The sequence below is a fragment of the Thermobia domestica genome, chromosome 17 (assembly GCF_964235325.1).
Source record: "Thermobia domestica chromosome 17, izTheDome1.hap1.1, whole genome shotgun sequence".
Taxonomy (NCBI): domain Eukaryota; kingdom Metazoa; phylum Arthropoda; class Insecta; order Zygentoma; family Lepismatidae; genus Thermobia; species Thermobia domestica.
The window spans coordinates 24,307,162-24,327,321 of record NC_137470.1 but is presented as its reverse complement, the minus strand read 5'-3'; the positions used below and the strand labels follow the sequence as shown (position 1 = coordinate 24,327,321).

Sequence of the window (20,160 nt, the reverse complement as noted above, 5' to 3'; positions counted from 1 at the left end):
ACAAAAAGTTCTTTCCGTTTTACAGCAGTGATAAGCCGAGAGCAATACAGTGGACGGTACGTGTTTATAGGTTTCGAGGTAACCTCCATCAACATCCAATACTTTTGCTAACGTTTCTGCAGCTCCACAATACCCTGGTCATTAAACTCGGTGGATGCGAAGTACGTGAGTGCGTTCCGTAGGTCTCTCTCATTTGGAAAGGATCTCCCATAGAGGTGGCTGTCGAGGGAATAGTAGGTGGTAACCTGTTAGTGCAAGGTTGGGTGAATATGATGCATAGCACAGTGTATCCCAGCCAAGTTGCTTAATGGTCTCTCGGGTCCTCTTTGTTACATATGGCTTTTCGTTGTCGTGCAGGATCAGCACACCCTGGCGATTCGCTAATACTAGCTCCTTCTACCGTAATTCACGGTGCACTCTTTGTAACTGCTGAGAATAGATTTCAGCAGTGATGGTATGACCAGGAGAAATTAGCTCGTAATGCACCACTTGGCCACAGTTCCACCAAACAAAGAGAGTAAGCTTTCGTGGATGCAGAGGTAGTCTTGAGGTGTAAAGAACAGGGTTACGTGGCGACAACCAATATCTGGACGCTTGGAAGTATCATAGAGAACCCACTTTTCCTCACCAGTGAGCAGCAATCATAGATGGTTGTAAGCAACGACTTCACTCATGGCTTTCACTCGTTCCTTGTTGGCTGCCTACAATGTGTAGAGTACCTACTTGATTAACTTGTATGAGTTCCCTATCCCATGTAGATGCAGTCTAACTGTTACAGCTGAAACATGGAACCTTTCTGCAAGTTCGTCCCTCGTAAGACCACTGCCCTCTTCGATGCCTACTTTCACGGCCTCGTCTTCCAACACATGTGGTCGTCCACTGCGAGGCTTACATCTCCCGAACGGAATTTCTGGAACCAATGCCTTTCAGTGCGTTCGTTCACATCATTCTCCCCTAATGTCTGGCATATTCGGAGAGTTAATGCGGTCGCTGACAGGCCCACCTTAATATCAAACACACGAGAACAAACTGCTTCGATACGGCTTGGACAAACTATGACTGCTGTGTGTAGGCAATGTGCCTGTATTACTGAAGATCGATGATCTAAGTAATTCCCAATCGCTTAACAGGCACGTGCGTCATTTGGTTTTCTCTTGTGAGCACATGATTAATGAGAGGTTAAAATGACAAGCACTTTTTTGGTTACCATGTAGTAATGATGATACCTTTAATCATTCATGATTTTATATTATACACAAGTGTGCATTATCTGATTTTGAAAATTTTTACTTTAATATTACAAGACTTCTAGTTTTCAGAAATAGGCCCCAGCTGCTGGAATTTTACTTCAGTTGTTGCAGTGTTAAACAGCATGACAAGAAAGACACGTTAGAAAACAATGAAAGTGAATATTTAAACCACGGTATGCATTTGGTTACGTTTTATTTCAAGATATTAAGCAATGCTACTTCTGTAATTATTAAACAAATACAAAGCTAGTTCGATCTCATGACATGAGTTTGTGGTGGGCACAGTGACAATATAGTTAATTGAGATTATTGTGCTTCCTCTCACATCCTCATTCTACGGAATCTTTAATGAATACTCACAATCAAAATAATAATTAATATTTTGTCTTGGTTTTTCTTACTTTTTGACTAGATAACTAATTAACTAACTATCGTTAATATTGCTTTAAAAGAAAAAAAACATATCGTTATATTCTGGAAGATCTATAGCAAGAGATAAGACGAAGAAAGAAACTTTATTTCAATATTTGATGGCCATTCTTCGCCTCTTTCGCTGAGGCATTAACACTTGTTCTTCTCTTTGAATTACTGCTGTATGAGAGTTGGAAAGCGTTTCAATTTAGCTTCTTTTTCTATTCCTTTGCATTTGCTTCGAAAAAGGATGAAAACTGAAATTCTAAAAATTCCTTTTCGGAAAACGTATTAGAAGCAGATGGTGTCAGTTGTTTAACTATGCTACCAAACCATGGTTATAATGTAATACAGAAAGAAGTCCTCGGCTTCTGGAGGGCTGATGTTATGCATCGTCTTTGCTCATTGGAGAAAAGAAGCACACGGAAGTCATATAAATAAATTGCAGGACAAGATCAGAGAGAAAGAACTGCTTTTCTGTTGTGTTTAGATATCTAAGTTCTTATTCCGTCTTAAGAGCAATGACATATTCTGTGTTGCTCGAGCATACCGTAAAAGCTGACTGGTCCTGAACATGTTGCATCTATATCTAGAGATATTTCTGAAAGGCTTGCTATCAGTTGTTTATGTATGTTTTTCTCTGACCATGGATGAAGTAAAGAGAATACTTGTAAAAAGCAATGCTCTGTGTAATACAGTGAAACCTCTGAATAACGGACACCAATGGGACATGAATTTTTGTCCGTTATTGAGAGGTGTCCGTTACAGAGAGGTTCGGAAATTTAATTTCTCACAACGGTAATTGTATGCAGTAATATACAGTGAATTTATTATGTATGAGCGTACATACGTAAAATTCAATATGAAAATACTCTATTTAGTACGTATTTGAATTACTGGGAGGGATGAAGGAGAAATTCATTTTTGTTAAATAATATTATTGCTGGGGGATGTGTTAATATATTCGTATACCGGTACTGCAAAATATAATGCGTGTATGCTAATTTTCTTAAGTACATGTAATCACTCTGTAAGCATTTCTCATTTATTTCAAATTCTCAGAACCTTCTCAAAAGATGCGTTAGGAACCAACTAATCGGCTAAACTCTTTTGTTTAGGGAGAAAAGGCATAATTTCTCCTCTACAAGGGTAATAAAAATCATTAGCAAGTGTCCTCTGAGAATCCTTGGTACGATTGCTGAAAAAACATGTGTGTGTGCGCGTTTGTGTACTGGAGCGGTCTCTTCGTTGGCGGAATGGATGACAAGGCATATGGAAGTGCATATGTTTATTGACCCAGCCCCAGTCACTAAGAATATCTTCCTAGAGACAGTGAGAAAGGAAGCCGAGATCATCAGTAAAAGAAAAATGTTGCTTGTCAAAAAAAAGAAAAGTAATAGAGGAAACATTGATCGTTGAAAATGTCATTGTAAAACAAACAATGTTTTGTTACGTATGAAACTGTCGGGAAAGATGCAAGGCCCAGAGGCAAAAGGATTAAATTTGTTAGGAAAAGAAGATCTTTTGCATAGAATTCTTGGCCATACGACTGACTCTGCATGAGTGTTATCGCGTATTGAAGGTTTTCTAGGATTTCCACCAGAAAGCAGTTTATTGAGGGCAGAAAAAAGAATAATTTCAAGTTCAGTTTGAAGCTGTTCTGTTTGATGGTTCACCAGGTCTAGACTCATGATAGATACGCTTGTGAGGAATAATATATCGCAGAACCGAGAATAATTCCTGTCCGTTATGAATATGTTATTGAAAGGTCTGCGGGTGGGGAAGGGGGAGGAAGGACTGTCCTCGTCCGTGTCTGAGAGGGTTTTGTTCCATAAGGGAACATATATTTTTGTAGGGACAAAAAAATGTGTCCGTATTATAGAGGTGTCCGTTATTGAGAGGTGTCCGTTAAGGGTGGTTTCACTGTACTTATTGACGTAAAACTTGACAAAGTAGCACAAATTTAAAATTTTCAAATTAATAGGCGATAATCTCATTCCTACATCCATACTTCTATTACGATAAAATAAATTATGATTGCAAACGATTTTCCTTACCCCAACGTTAAGCCTAGAAACTACGTATGTTGCGTAAAATAATAGGAAATGTTGATTTCAAGCGTAAAACAAATATAGAGATAGAGCCTCTCCACAGCGAGTCGAATTACAGTAGACGCTTTCGTGGGAATGCGACCATATTTGATTTTTTTTTCTGCTATAAGTTTCGAAAGACTTTTTGATCATCATATTCAGGATTTCAGTTTAGGACTTAGAACTTACTAATATCTTAATTAACTTATAATAAAACTATCCCTATTAGAACCAATACAACAGATACAAGAATATTAGTAAAGACCCGATTAACTGTGCTTCTATAATACATAAATCACTACCTTTGAATAATCTTCACATTTGTTTCGTATTAATATATACAAGGTATAAAACTCTTAAACTAGATTTGAACACATTAAGCCCAAACCACACTCGCAATCATAACCAGCGACGCTACTAGGCTACTTGTCGCCCGGGGCAAGAACTTACCTTAGAGCCCCTCCCCCTTCCTCTGAAAAAACAATCCAAAACGCTCCCCGACTACACCTAATACTGACATCACACAGTAATTTTCCTATTCAATTTTTCTTTAAGTGGTAAAACTTGATTTGAAAGTTCCAGTACATAATTTAATTTTTAGTACAAGGTAAAACACCAAACTAATTAGTATTCGATTGCCAAATAATCTGCGATTAGCGTGCTTGACGTATTCTTTTAGCCTTATCAGAATAACTGGAAATCACAATGTTTTTTTTTTTTTTTTTTTTTTTTTTTTAGATATATCGGATGTGCATATGTGAAGAATGAATCAACAGTCTGTAGCTTTAGAACAGAATATTTAATTATGAAAAAGATTCAAGTTGTTGTCTCGAGTATTGTACTCGGACATTTTGCAAATCTCTTAAATCGATGTAAGTTAAATGAAAACACAAAAAGCTGGAACTAAAATTTAACTGTGCGGGCTCTTTTGGCTGCAGAGACTTTTACAGTGTCCTGAAAAGAAGCTTTGAAACTAACTTATACTTTATGGATGTCATCCTAATATTGGTGAATCATTCTTGTCCTGTTAAGTCTCTGAGGTAATTTTTTATGATGTTTAGTTCGCTAAAACTCCCTTCCTTGCCTTATAGTGAAAATAAATATTTGTTCAGTATTACACAAGCCCCGTTTGCCCTCCCATTAGTTACGTCACTGATCATAAGAATAAAGATGAGCTCAAGTATGTCAATACAACACCACAATTAATATATTAAAATAAAAAAAGTCTAGGTTCAAATAACAAGTTTCCAGGTAACAATCGGTTCGTCACCTTAACAGAACCGAATTATTTTCAAACAGTACATTGCAACTTCTACTTAATTAGATTCTACTGGTAGATCAATATGATAAATATTTGTATATACACATTACCCATTTACTTACAAAAGTGTATTCAAGAACAAAGTTACATGCTATATTGCCAGATAAAAATGAAATCTAATTAAATATTAATTTAAGATCGCCATAGGCTAATGGACATGCAATACAAGAGTTGATATGTATTGAAGTCAAAAATTGCATCTCCTACTTAGATAGTGTATTATGGTAAACTTAACAAATTCTCTAGCGCTACAACAAGCGAAGGATCAGGCTAGCCATACGACTCATGTTTAACTGGATGATGAGTTGTCTCCACATCAAACTCAGTTATTTGTTGCTTTCTAGACCGGACTACACTACCTCTTAATTTAACAAGGTCTCTAATTGGTTCGCGACGGTGGCCTAACATCGAAAATTTGTTGCGGTAATTCAACTCAGAACCTCGTATCGAACAAGCATGAACATTGTTAGTCGGCTACAAGGAGACGATTGCTGTTTTATCTTAATCGTTCAAATTTTAGAGGAAAAAGTGTTAGATAAAATCAGATTTTCTACTGTCAATTATCCTATCCAATTCTTTACAGTTACTTTACGAAATAATTCCTTTGAGCCCACATAGTGCAGTGTCTAATACTCTCGTCTTTGATGTGAGCGGTCCCGGTGGGGACACAGTCCAAAAGTTGCAGGCTTTTCTGTGCTAGCCATCTTGGGTGTTGTTTCTCATGGCTTTTTCTCATTCATATCAGACAAATGCTAGGATGGTACCTAATATAAAGGTCCTACGCCACTTCCTTCCTTTCTCCTTCCCAATAGTGTGCTCGCCGAGTGACGTCATCAATCATACTTAACGGGCTTAAGATCGTAGATGCCGGTAGGGCTCAGAAACGCGTATAAATAAATAAAATAAAATAAAATAAAATAAATCTTTTTCTTTCTTACTATTAATATTACATTCCTTTCAAACTTCATGCTTTGGTATCCAGTATCACTTTTTCCACATCCATGTTTTCATGTTCTTTTTTACCTTCTACTTAAGTAGAAAAAAATACTTCTGTTGTCGCTGTAGCAACCAATATAATAACTTCAAATATTCTATTGTTATTTCAGTCCCAATATATATTATCCCCATCAGGATCCTGCCGCCTATAGTCGGACAATTTGTGCATGCCGACCAGATGCCGACCAGATACCAGACGACTGCAAAAAGAGACTGCCGGCAATTTCTTGAAAAGCGACGTCGGCACGACGTCGGCGAAAGTTGCAATAACGCGTACCAGCGGCAAAGAGTCGAATTTTGGAAAATGAATAGAGCCTGTATCTTCTTTAATGATGAAGTAAAAATTGAAACTGTCCGAAGGTTTTTCTTGCGGGTGGGCACTAATTCCATATGTCTTGTGAAAACGGAGTCGGCAGAAAGTCGGCATACAGCGGACGGAACGACAGCGTCAAAGGATGGTTGTAAAGACGTCGAAACGTTGACGGCGTGCCGACCACGAAAAAGGTAAATGCATGAAAAGAAATGTAGTAAAGGGACTGCACGTAAAGGGTATATGAGAAGTAAATACTTAAAATAAATTACAAGTACGATAGGATCCTTGACAAACATTTTGCAAGGAGACGGCAAACAGCGGACGGCGACAGCGGCAAATATTGTCGGAAAGACGCCGAAACGTTGGTGGCTTGCCGACAAGTAAAGGAGCCGAAAGAAGGTCGGCAAACAGCGGATGGACCGACCTTGAAAAGATGCTCGGACAGGCGCCGAGCCGCCTTTGCCGCTGAAGAGCCTGATTGCAGAAATCGTAGTCTGGTTGCGCTGCCTGTATGTTCGGTTCGCGTTCTTCATTTGTCACATTGTGATGCAGTGTGGGTAAAGTCCTTCAAAAAAAATTCGTTGAGATAAGTTTACAAATGGGGAAAATAATGTTTATCATAAAAATATTCATTCATTGGAACTGTACGCAGTTGCTGGTTAAGCAAATACCACGAAAACATGAAGTGAGAGAGTGGTGAGTTAATTTAATATTATTCATATACATTTGCATATATTATTGCACTTATTATGCATATACATGGGGTGAGTTAATTTAATGTTATACATATACATTTCAAATTGTCATGAATTTTATATGTTGTGTTACATATGTTAATTGTTGCTGCGCATGAAAAAGATTCGGTTATAGTATGTTCCCGCGCACTGGCGTCTCTGGCATATAAAATTTTTGGGGGGCGGGTATCAAAGAAAGTAATTTAAATGGTACTACCTAGCCCAACCTGTGTATTAACTTCGATTCTATTTGTTGCCTTGCTCCTTACCTTCACGAACTCCCTGAGGTATATCGGCAAGGCAGTGACAATAACCAAGTCATCTGAACTGGTTCCCGCAATTATAGTTACAGTTCCCAAGAAGGAAAGACAGAAAACAAAGTGCCCTGCGGGGCTCTAACCCGCCTTCACTCGCTAACGCTCGTTCGGCAATACTATGTACTGACAGGATATCATTGCCTTGCCCAAAGTAAAGAGTTACCGGTATATCAAGAACTCGCTTACAATTGTAGGGTCCGCGCTGGCTCAGTGGTAGAACGTTCACCTCTGGTACTTGGGGTCCCGGGTTCGATCCCAGCCATCGCCATGTGAACTTTGTGATGGACAAACACTGTCTGCGTGGGTTTCCTCGGGGTTCTTCCGTTTATTTACACTTTCTCCATTCCACCATTTCATTCATTACTCATCATCACCGTCTTCTTTAGCCTAACCGGCATAACCGTTGGACAAAAAACTTAAAGGCTTCACTTAATTTTTATTTACAAAACGAGCTACAGTTAAGAAACTGTAGTACATTATTTTCTTCTTGAAATTGCAAAAGTTTACATGTCTTAGTTTTTAAGATAAGTGTCTTCTAACTCAACGCCAATGTATTTCTGCACAGTGTACGAAAGCTGTATTTTATGTTTACAACTGAAGCGTTAGTAGTATGAAACCATAAAAAGTGATATTGAAAAATGTATAATTACCAAAGCCCATATGTTTTCACTACCCTCGCTTACGCGTATACCCACCGTCGCTGACGCACTTGTTCCTTTCGGACACACCCCCGCGCTACCGCGCGGGCCCATCAGCGTTGCCCTGCTCTGACTCAGTTATATAGAATTCGTGCTCTTTAGTGGCCAACTAGCACCTGGTGCTAAATTATCTTAGAGAAACGTGGACAATTTCTCATAATGCTTGTGCCATGACAAGGTTTGTGTTCCTTTAGTATTCTCTAGTATTTAGTGTATCTTTAGTAACCTAATAAGATCCACTAGATTATATACTGCAGGACTTGTTTCACATGTGAGCGAAAACTTCCAATTAAAAAAAAAAAAGACAGGAGAAATGAGGTAGTGGTTAAACACTCTTGTGTACAGGATAACTTGTGGCGCAATACTAAAAAAAAAAAAAAATGAAAAATTATAATTCTTTCAACAGTTTCTTTTTTATTGTCCCCTAGTCGGTTTCAAATGGGCGGAATATATTTTACTTGGCATAAATAAAATTCAAGGGGACCTCTAGAAGTAATTGTTGAAAAATTATAATTATTTTACGATTTGCGTATAAATAAGGCTTCCAGATGTCTAGCATAAAAACAGCGCAAAAAAGCACAAAACAATCTGTGCTGGGTGGCCACTAAATGGCACGAATGCTATCGAACCGAGTCAGATAGGGCGAAGCTGGTGGGCCCGCGCGGGAGTACGTCCGAAGGGAGCAGGCACGTCTGCGATAGTGTGTATGCGGAGAAGTGAGGGTAGTGGAAGGAAGTGCGTTTTGAGAATAATACAAGTTTCAACAACACTTGTTGTTGTTTCATACTAGTAACTCTCCACTTGTAAACAAAATACAGGTTCTGCACGCTGTGCAGAAATATGATGCCGGTGTACACGGTGCAGAAATAAGCCGCCCGGGGAAAATAACATCTAATAGAGCCATTTTTCATATGCACTCATTTGTTTTATTCGTCGTAAAGCACTTGTAATGGTTTAACATTAGTAAACGTAAGATACAGTTGTATTACATTGTATGTAATTAAGTTACCTGTAGAAATTCGTTCCTTATAAACATGTCTTTTCATGGAAAGTATTGAATTTTACCTGTAAATCTTCCAAAATGTAGTGCACCAAAACTACACCTGCACCAGACTGTCTTATTTTGATTTTTTGCTGGCCGCGGTGGCTCAGTGGTAGAGCGTTCATCTCTGGTGCATGGGATTCCTGGTTCAAACCCTGCTCCTGTCAAGTGAACTTTGTGGTGGACAAACACCGTGTGCGTGGGTTTCCTCGGGATTCTCCCGTTTCCTCCCACTTTCTTCATTCGACCATTTTCATTCATCTCTCATCATCACCGTCTCCTTTAGCCTAACCGGCATAATCGTGGGACGTAAAACTCAAATATTTCATTTTCATTTTCCGAGTGTTAACCCTTTCTCCTGACACTGTTTCACGATGTGTAGGTACAAAAACTTGGACATCGGAAGTTTGAAAAAATTTAACAATTTAACATTAACATCTGTAGAAAACCATTAGCGACTACTATTAAAACTTTTTTGAGGAGAAAAGCTCATCATGAACGAGGGTTTGAAAAAAACTGGGCTTTTTTGAAAAAGCCAAACCCACCTGGTCCCATTTTTTCGGGTGTTTTTCGAGTTTAATTGGTTTTTTCGGGTTTAATCGTTTTTTTTTTTTTTTTTTTTTGAAATATTTCAATGTCTTTGGGGTAAAAGTGTTAAAATGTGATTTATATTTCAATATTGTCATTGTCACAACTTGCAACAATTTTCTACTCACTGCCGTTTTGAAAAAATGGCCGCCATTTTGATTATTATTTTTTTTTTTTTACATTGGACCGCCGAGAAAATCTACACAGCAAATTTAGCATATCTTGTGCTTCTACCGTCAAAATTTCAACTTAAAAGACTGAAAATTGCGCTTCGTAGCGTAGATACTCGTTCATTTGACAAAATGGCCGCCATTTTGATATATTACGTTGGTATGCCGCCAAAATCTAAACAGGGAATTTAGAGTGTCTTGTGCTTGTACTCTGAAAATTTTAACTTAAAAGGCCGAAAGTTGAGTTGATTTTGTGTTTAATGTCCCTTTCAGCAGCGAGGCTATATAAGACGGGACCTACTGATTAAGGTGGAATCCGAACCACGTGAGCTCTCTCCGGGAAGCAAACCCGGGTCACCCACGCCTAAGACGCGTACACTAACCGCTCAGCCATAAAGGAGCTCGGCAGACAAACGAACAAATGTAAAGTTATAGTTTTGTGATTTTTTTTTTTTTTTAATAGCGTTTCTCAAAGTTATGTTCATTCGATTGAATTCTTATTACAGATGGTTTGTGTTTTAGATATGTTACTCAAATTGACTCCTAGGAGAACATAAAATGTATTTGTTTTGAAACTTTTATCATTTTTGCCCACCTGATCGATTTTACCTGTAGTTTATTTAAGTATATGTGCATTTTATTTGTTCCATTAACTAGGTTTTATTTTAAGATGTAATATTTTGTATTCAGCCGAATACAAAATTCTCAATTGCCAATACAATAGTGTCGCAGAATCCTGACGCGTATCGAAGTTCTATTTCAAAGTAATATAATGCTATCTTCACTAAATATAATATTCTATTTTAATACATCTTTTTGTCTGGTGAGGGACTTAGGGATTTATTGTTTAACTTGCAGCTTCAAGGTAATGTTCCAAAGATTTCTCAAGAAACTCAAATTCCTACCATTGGATATACGGCAGGATTTCTTTTCTTTTCTGATTCTCGTTTGGGGTGGCGACCGTACTGTTGTAATAAAGATTAACCTTTTGTCACTCGCGCCAAATTTAGTAACATAACTACTCGCGCGTTTGCTTTTTTCCAACATTGACATTTTGAGATACAAACAATATATTTAGTAAACTTATTTGAAGTAATGCATGCAATTGTTGAGTAAATACTTAGGATATTTGGAATTGTTGCTATAGTGCTGTCAAAATGTCTTGATCCGTGGCAAAAATGCGAACTAAAGTTCAAACCATCGACACATCCACGCGTTGAGCCAATAAGGGTTCAGCTGTTGCTAAACGAAAGAGCCTTGGCGAAAGGGAGTGAATTCCTTCAGCCGATAGCAATGCTTGGAACAGAAAACTAGGTGTCAAGTCAATGTGGTATATCTATAGCTTGTCAATATTTTTCTCTGAGATCGGCTTTCGAAATCATCGAATCTAATGCCCTGAGTAGCAGTAAAAAGCTCGTGTAACTCATTGCTGCTCTTACGATTAGAATTCCTGTTCCGTCACATGTCCACAGTGATCGTACATCATCACGTGCTCCTTTCTTTTGGCAATCAAATAAAGACGTCGAAATAAAGTCATTAATTTTGCTCTTGAAGTTGCTGTACAGTTGCAGTGCGTTCTTCGCCGAAACTTGTTCGTAATTTATCCAAATAATTGTTAGTACATTTTACAATTTCATCAATCACGGCTATATCGATAAATTTCGAAAAAAAAAAAACTGTTTACTCAGTGATACCCTTAGCAGTAAACTTCGGTTCTAGCATCTTTTTCACAATGTTTTTACACTTTGTCTTTGCTGATGCTGCCAGTTACTATTTACATTTTGTATTCCTGTCTTTCCCAATGAAACAATATTTTCACTGTAACTGTAATTCACATCCATATCGTTTGCATCTGAATCTGCATCTACACTGTTCTTATCTGCTTCACTATCATGATCAATATCATCTTCATTCACTTTTTCATTACTTCAATTCGCATCACTTTCAGCAGCCACTAATTTTCGATAGTTAACATCAGACTCATCATTAATATTGTCAAGCCAATTCTCTATCTCACTTCTATTCAAGAAGCGAGACGTTGCTTAGAAAAACAAAACTTCACTCATAAACAATAATTATCACATTAACGATCGCGCGTTGGAAAATTTCAAACTCCATAAAAATATATGTTTGCTAGTGTTATCACGGAACTACTCGCGCGTTTGAAAAAAGCAAACGCAGACGAAACTATTTCCTCAACCTGTACTGGAAGCTACTACAATTGCAGCACGTCAGCGAGCTTTAGGGTGAAAGAGGGGAAGGAGCCACTTGAGGAATAGCAGTGAGGGTGACTCCGCTAATGCGACCCCATTCGTAAAAATCATTAGTTTTTACTCACCTGTTTGCTTTTTTCCAACAGCGCGAGTGACAAAAGGTTAAGTAAAAGTTAACTGTTTCGACGTAATTGAATTCTTCATCAGTGACTATAGTTTTCATTACTCTTACAGGTTTTCTTGTAACATATAGCGTCTAACATATAGCGTTGAAGCCGGTTCATTGCAACAAGGTCTATTACACTGTATAGTTTGGTTTGGTTTTGGTGTGATGAAGTATATTTTCGATTGTAATAAATATACGTGATGTGCCAACGCCGTACACATTGAAGAGTATATTTTACAAAGCATTATATTTGTTCTATTTTAGATAGTTCATTTATTTCTGGAAGCAAGGGGAAATGTTGCTCAAGAAATACAGAAGTGTTGCAATGGAAGAAGACCCACAGAGAGCAGTAGCGTAGCCAGGATGTGTGTTTGGTGGGGCAAGTGCTGTTATAGGTACATATGGAACAATTCCAAACAAAAAATATATAAACATAAAAATATATAAAAAATTACAAACATCAAACTACATTGTCGGACCTCTTTGGGGGCCCGGCCTCTCTGAGCCCCCCTTCCCTACGCCACTAACGGAGAGTATTGACAAAAATCATATGTACTAACATCCTTAAAGATATTTGTGAAGAGTGGTAGGATATATGTGGGACTACAGTTTTTTTTTTTTTTCCTTTTAGAACGGGTGAATTTCATTCAATCATAACATTTGTAAAACATTTCCCATTTTAATACGGTTTATTTCAAATCACACGGGAATTATGGTCATCACTTACCTTTGAAGCGAATATTGAGAATTACGGCTTTGAAATTGATTTTTGTTTTGCCAATATTACCTTAGTCTCCCTATCCCAGTTTTTGTCGTTAAATTCTTTTTTTTATTATTACTTCATCTTTTCTATGCAGTGTTGTAAAATTTTCTATATCTCTCTATATTCTCACAATCCTGATTCTGAGCTTTTTAAATTCTACATTACTATTTCATAGGTTTGAAGTTTTCTTCAATTTCTTCAAATACAAAGACAACTGTATTTTGATATTGTTCTTAACTTTTTTTTTTTTTTTGCGTGGAATCAGTTAAGAGAGAAAGTGTAATTATATTTCTCAGAGTACAAGCTCCTTAACGGTGAGGTTCAGTACCATCGCCTCCTTTCTTTTCTATCCCATTGATTTGTAGGGGAAGTATTCTTCCTTTTCTTTGAAATGAATAAAATTTTTCATGTTCTGATTTTACTGATTTCTTCTGAATATCTATTTAAATGTCCCTTGCTTTGTCAAAATGATCTTTTAGTATATATAAGTATATTATTATTTAAATTAGATGTCATTTATGAATATTAAAAACATACAACACAGAATTTTATTTCCACAAAGTAAGAGACATTTAAATAGACCTGAAGAAAAATAATAAAAAGTAAAACCTTAAAATCTCAAAGAAACAGAGGAAGATTTCCTCGCATATATCAATGGGCTAAAAAAGAAAAATGGCGGAGTTATTCAAGACAAAATATGGATAGCAGGAATTCTTTAGAATAATATAGTGCTTTTTTGAACATTGTAATCACTTCATATATATTTGCTTTTCTGATTTTACATACTGTATGAAGGCTATCTGTGTTAAAACTCAATGTTATGGAATGCTACAAATTTCTGTTTTTTTTTTTTTTTTTTAAAAAAAGTAGTAGTACATCCGAAGGTATATTACATATAACTTCTAAATGATGATAAGGTTCATTACATAGGCTAATGTATATAAGTTAATACGATGTGCATTATATTTTTTTAATACAATTTGGTGTGTTTTTAGTGCTAATATAGACCAGAAAAAATTGTGATCTTCCCTTCATTTATTCTCTTAAAGAATTCCTTTAAAACAAAGGATCTTTGCAAAGTATTATGTTAAAACACTTCATTTTTTATGTAAATGACTTCATTAACCTTTTTTCTCTATATAATGGGTATGCACTATGAGTATACTGTACATGTGGCTGTTTCATTTACGATATAAATTATTTTCTCACATTTTTCTGTTTCATTGTATACAATTAATGTATAAATCATATAGGAACGCATTAAATGAACAATTAGTTACCTACTTAATTGTTATTTTATCTTAATATGATTTCCACTTTTAAAGTGTATTTAAATAAATATTTAAGGCATAGAGTTAGAACTGACAGCTTAGTCGTTAGAACTTGTGTTTAGTGCATTTCAGTGTTTGGTTTCTACGAATATAGTCATGGGTGTAAGCAGACAAGTGATCGCCCCGGCCACTTGTTTTTTTTTTTTTTTTTTAATACCAAAGTTACAACAAATGCAGAGACATTTTGGCTTGGCTGCTTGGATACACGTCTCTGTTTTCCATATATTGACAAACTAACATGGTTACTGTCCACCTTTTTCTTGTTTACTTTAACTTTTTTTTTTTTTTTTTTTTTTTGCGTGCAGGCTCGGTTTGAATCTCTCCGCCACCACATACCTTTTATTACAGTATTTTTATTTATAATTTTTACTTCATTAATTTTTATTTAAATCTCATTTTCCATTGGGAGTGTGACCCCTGTACTTTAAAAAAATTTAGAAAATCATTGACGTTTAAAATCCTTTTCCAATAGTTGATGGGAAAACGACAACCTAAAAAGACCGTATTTCCGACGGATTGCTGCGGCTTTTTTTTTTTTTTTTTCGAAGAAAGCGTTTGCAACTAGCAAATTTTGATTGCATAGAACAGTGTTGTTCCTAGTGGTCGTGATAGTGAAAGATGTGCTTTCAGGGGGAAAATGTACTGACTGTTATAAGTTTTTCAGATTAGGCGCACAGACATGTTAATTGAATTATTCTTAACGTTCATTATTAGCTGCTCAGTTGTTATTTTTAGTTCGCTTTTAAGCATTTGTAAGTCATTCCCAGATACTTTTCCTCTATATAGCACTTAAATCGTACTGAGAATTGCAGAAATGTACTGCGTATGTACCGAGTGCAATATTACTGGTGGGGGGGGGGGGGCGCGGTGGCTCAGTGGTAGAGCGTTCACCTCTGGTGTTAGGGGTCTCGGGTTCAAACCCTACTCCCGCCAAGTGAACCTTGTGGTGGACAAACACCGTATGCGTGGGTTTTCTCGGGGTTCTCCCGTTTCCTCCCACTTTCTTCATTCCACCATTTCATTCATTATTCATCATCACCGTCTCCTTTAGCCTAACCGGCATAACCGTGGGACGTAAATTTAAAGATTTCATTTCATTTTTATTACTGGTGGGAATCCGCCATGATTTTCATTGCAGTGCTACGCATCTTTTCTGCTGTCTGTCGACTGGTCGGAAAGGCAACTTTCCACCGGCGGCGCTGGCGCATTTTATGCGCCTTTCCGGTTGTTTGCCGACTGCTCGAAAGGACCTCTTTTCGATGTCAGCTTCTCAATTCTCCCACAGGCGGCATTCGACCTCTTGCCGCAGTCGAAAAGTAGCCCTTTGCCGACTGGATATCAACCCTTCAGGATGGCAAAATTTTCACCACTTTTTAGAGTAGCTTTGCCTAAGTTTGCCTCCGTGCTATGATTTCTCATGAAGGGCACAATTGCTAGTTCTGAAAGTATATAATACTTCCATGTCCCATTCAATTTCTTGTTTTTTGGCTGAAAGTGCTGCAAAAAAGCAAAAAGAACAAATTTTGTACTGGGACACACAAAAAAATGCAAGTATTATACTTCAAGAACTTCCAAGGGTGCTCCTTGTCGAGAAATCATAGCATGGAGGAAGACTTAGGCAAGACTAATGTAAAAGCTGATGAAAATTTTGCCTTCCTGAAGCGTTGATTTCCAGTCGGCAAAGGGCCACTTTTCGACGGCGGCAAGAAGTAGGATGCTGCCAGTGGGAGAATCGGGAAGCCGACGTCGAAAAGAGGTCCTTTCCAGCAGTCGGCAAACAGCCGGAAAGGCGCATAAAATGCGCCGGCGCCGCCGTCGAACAGTTGACTTGCCGAGCAGTCGGCAAACAGCCGGAAATGAGCATTAAATGCGCCGGCGCCGCCGTCGGAAAGTTGCCTTGCCGAGCAGTCGGCAAACAGCCGGTAATTAGCATTAAATGCGCCGGCGCCGCGTCGAAAAGTTGACTTGCCGAGCAGTCGGCAAACAGCCGGAAATGAGCATTAAATGCGCCGGCGCCGCCGTCAGAAAGTTGCCTTGCCGAGCAGTCGGCAAACAGCCGTAAAGGTGCAGTAAATGCGCCGGCGCCGCCGTCGAAAAGAGGCCGGCATAAAGAGTCGGCAGAGGGTCGGAAAGAGGTCTTTCCGACTGTTTTGCCGACTCTGGCGGTCGGCAACAGTCGGCAAAGAGTCGGCAAAGGGCATTATTGTTTACGATTTTCGACCGCTTGCCGCCTCGGCAAAAGGTCGGCAATTTTGAACAAGTAGATCGTCGTGCCGCCGCGGACGGGTGCCGGCTGCCTACCGGCGGCCTGCCACCGTCGACGGCGGCAATCCCTCTTGCCGACCGCGGCATCCTGATGGGGATAATGCATTATATATGTATATACTGCAGACTATATACTGTACGCTGTGCACCATATATCATACTATATATATATATATATATATATATATATATATATATATATATATATATATATATATATATTACAAACAATGAAATGTATTAATAAATTAAAATATCTAAAAAAAATACTTAAGTTCATATTTTATATCGTTTTGTGTTACTTTATAAAAGGAGAGAGAAAAGAAAATTTGCATTAGAAGTCCCAGTTAATTGTAAAGTTGTACACAAATCGACTGTAATGCATTGAGTGGATTTAGGAAGACGTTTTAACAGCTCACTAAAGTTAGAATCAACTTGTACCTGTAGTGTTCTTGGTAAGTAGCTACTACGCATACCAATCAAGAGCAGGCAAACAGGTCATGTTCTTGTTATATTGCTACTACTCTAGTCAATGAAGTACATTTGAAGTGCTATTGTTTCGTACTGCTTAGACTAAAATACTAATCAATAAGCAATAGACAACTGCTAGTATCAAGTGTTTAATGACATTTAGTATATGGTTATTAAACCTAGTAATAACCGTAATATAGAAAATCGATAAATAAAAGTAGCCTTTTATTTTGTAGTGAGAGTTTTTAATAGAAGAATGGAACAGTGTGACTCAATATATTTTGTTTTTACTGTAGTTGAGAAGTTCTCTTTTGTATGAGTAGATATTTAACCTTTCGGCATATTTTTCTTTATATATATTTTTTATATGATTTTAGTATATCCTTATGTCTTCGATACAATGACAGGGTACCTATAAAGATTACAACAAATGACTGTGTTAGGACTGTAACATCAATATCCAGAAATTGTTCTTCTCTGTCTGTTTGACCCTCTTTCCAGACGTTAGAAGGAAGTGTATAGAATAACCACACGACAACCTGATTTCAATCCATGCACCTTGATGGATAGAATAGAAGAAACTTTATAATAAAATAATATATGATAGTGGATATCTCAGTGAGAGAAAGCAGATAACTCTTGGTTGGTTTGGAATTTATCATCCTATTTCAGCACAACGGCTACAGACTCGGTTATTTGCAATTTGTTCTGTTATCGTTATCTGAATGAAAAAATCCAAACGAACAATATTGAGATTCAGTTTTGCAGTATTCATTCCTAGTATAGGTTAGGTTAGATTAGTACTTTATTTTAGGTTCATTCCATAGTATAGATTAAGTTAGATTAGTGCATAAGGTTAGGTTCATTTCGTAGTATTAGGTGAAATTAGATTATTGCATAAGGTTAGGCTTATTCCATAGCATAATTTAGGGTGTGCTAGTGCATGAGGTTTTAGGTTTATTCCATAGATAAGCCACTATCTATCATTCGACTAAATGAGGATTTTGTATCTGTTCGTTTGTCTTTCTGTCTGTATCTGTTTGTTTTCCAAAATATATCTTGTATTATTTATTCGAGTTTAATTCAAAGTTGGAATTTATTTTCCATAGACCTTAAGTGTCTGGTGTTGAAATCAATCAAAAATAAAGAATGAAAGAAGATTAAATTCGCCCTAATTGGAAATTTACAAAAATACTAAATGTAAAAATAAACCACAAAAATTAATCAATTTTAATACAATGCAATGTAATGTTTTATTTAGAATTTTCAAATCATTATGTTTTTTTCGAACTGAAATCTGTTAAAAGTAAGTGGGTAAAAGTGTGTAACTTCCCCCAACCTTTAAAGTTTCCTTGTTTAACTAATAATATAAGAAATTTCCGCGACAACATTCGCGTTATAATTATGTATTTAATTTTGAAACAATATTGGGTATATCTATTTGAGATTACCTAAACATTCTCACTACGTGGGGCTTAAATTTGTCAAGAATGAATGGATGGTTTTAGCCCCTATCCGAGTAATAAAATGTATTTTAACGTTAATTTTTAATAAAAACGTCACATATTTCCTTTCAGGTTTATCAATCATCCTCACAAAATTGAGTTAAGAATAGGAAAAAATGCGAAGAGAAATGTATCTTTGTCCCGATTTTTAAAAAGTAGTTTCATTTTTAATTTTGTAAGAAGAATAAAAAAAATTAAAAAAAAAGTTTAAAGATGAAATTAAAGTAAATTTCTGGTTTAACGTGTAACGAATTCAATATATAAGGGGCTAAGAGAGGCTGTGATGATAAAGAATGAGATGGCACAAGGAATAAAGTTGGAGGAAATGCAAGAATCCCGATAAAATACATACATAGGTATGTGTCCACCACGAAACCCAATTAGCACAGGCTGAGATCGAACCAAAGACCACCCACACTACAGTTAAGCCACCACTTACTCAAAAGTAATCTATTTCAGTGCAATATGGTGTATTTTCTTCTAAGGATTCCCAACCATTCACACTGCTTGGAGCTGAAATCAGTAAAAAATAAAAGATCGAATTAAACTCCGGTTAACTATATATAATACGTTCCCCGAAACTTTAACGTAAACTAGTATAATTTTTGTGAAGCATAGTGTGTGTTTTGTTTTAGATAAATGACTTAATCCTAAGTTTTGTGGTTTAAGTTAGTCGCCAGGGAAAGAAGACAAGTAACTCAGCCTATCGTATAAAAGCTTTTCTGCCATAACTTTCCTAATAATTCTCCGATTTTCATGAAACACTGCATATGCTTCCTTTCTAACTCTATTTTTATTGTGATGGGAACAAATAGCCTTGCTGTCTAAGTTCTAACTAAATTCCAATCAATCTTTCAAACTTTCCAAACAGGGTCTAAGGTACAAATTTGCTCCAACTGTTGAAGAATGTTTCAGTGTGATCTCCCTTTTTTAAAGATATAAAATATATTGTCTTGTTTTCTTCGAAGGTTAAAAATTACTCCTTTTAAATATAATTGAAATTGGAGAAGTGGTAAGTCAGTTCCCAACCTGAGGGGCGCTCTCCTGGGGGAGTAAAAAACTAGAGAGATGGGCACAAACTCCTTACAGAAATAAACTGCAATTCGTAATTTACGAATATTACGAATGTTGTAACAACGAGATATTAAATACCGCACAAACACAGTATTGAGAACAAAGCCGGTGAGAAATAATACTGCACTACATTAATATGCAGAAAGCTTGGTGGATGTAAATATAAGTTGATAAGAATATAGTTATTATTACTATTATTATTATTATTATTATTATTATTATTATTATTATTATTATTATTATTATTATTATTATTATTAATGCTGTATCTCGGTTAAAACCGGTTTCAGCTTAATTTGACGGTCGTCAGTAGCAAGCGCCCATTATTTGAAAGGTTCTTGTTTTCCAAAGAACTTCCTCACCATATGTCAAGTGCCTAGTATTCCTGATTTCTGTAGGTTTGTTACAAGACGTTTTGCGTTCATCTATTACAGTTGCATCA

At 36.8% G+C, this 20,160-nt stretch overlaps 1 protein-coding gene across 1 annotated transcript in view; it reads left to right on the top strand.

The window, feature by feature from the left end:
* The window catches only part of LOC145673731 (ly6/PLAUR domain-containing protein 6B-like), a 77,012-nt gene that overhangs the window by 37,149 nt on the left and 19,703 nt on the right, over nucleotides 1-20,160 (top strand). The gene's annotated exons all lie outside the window — the stretch shown is intronic.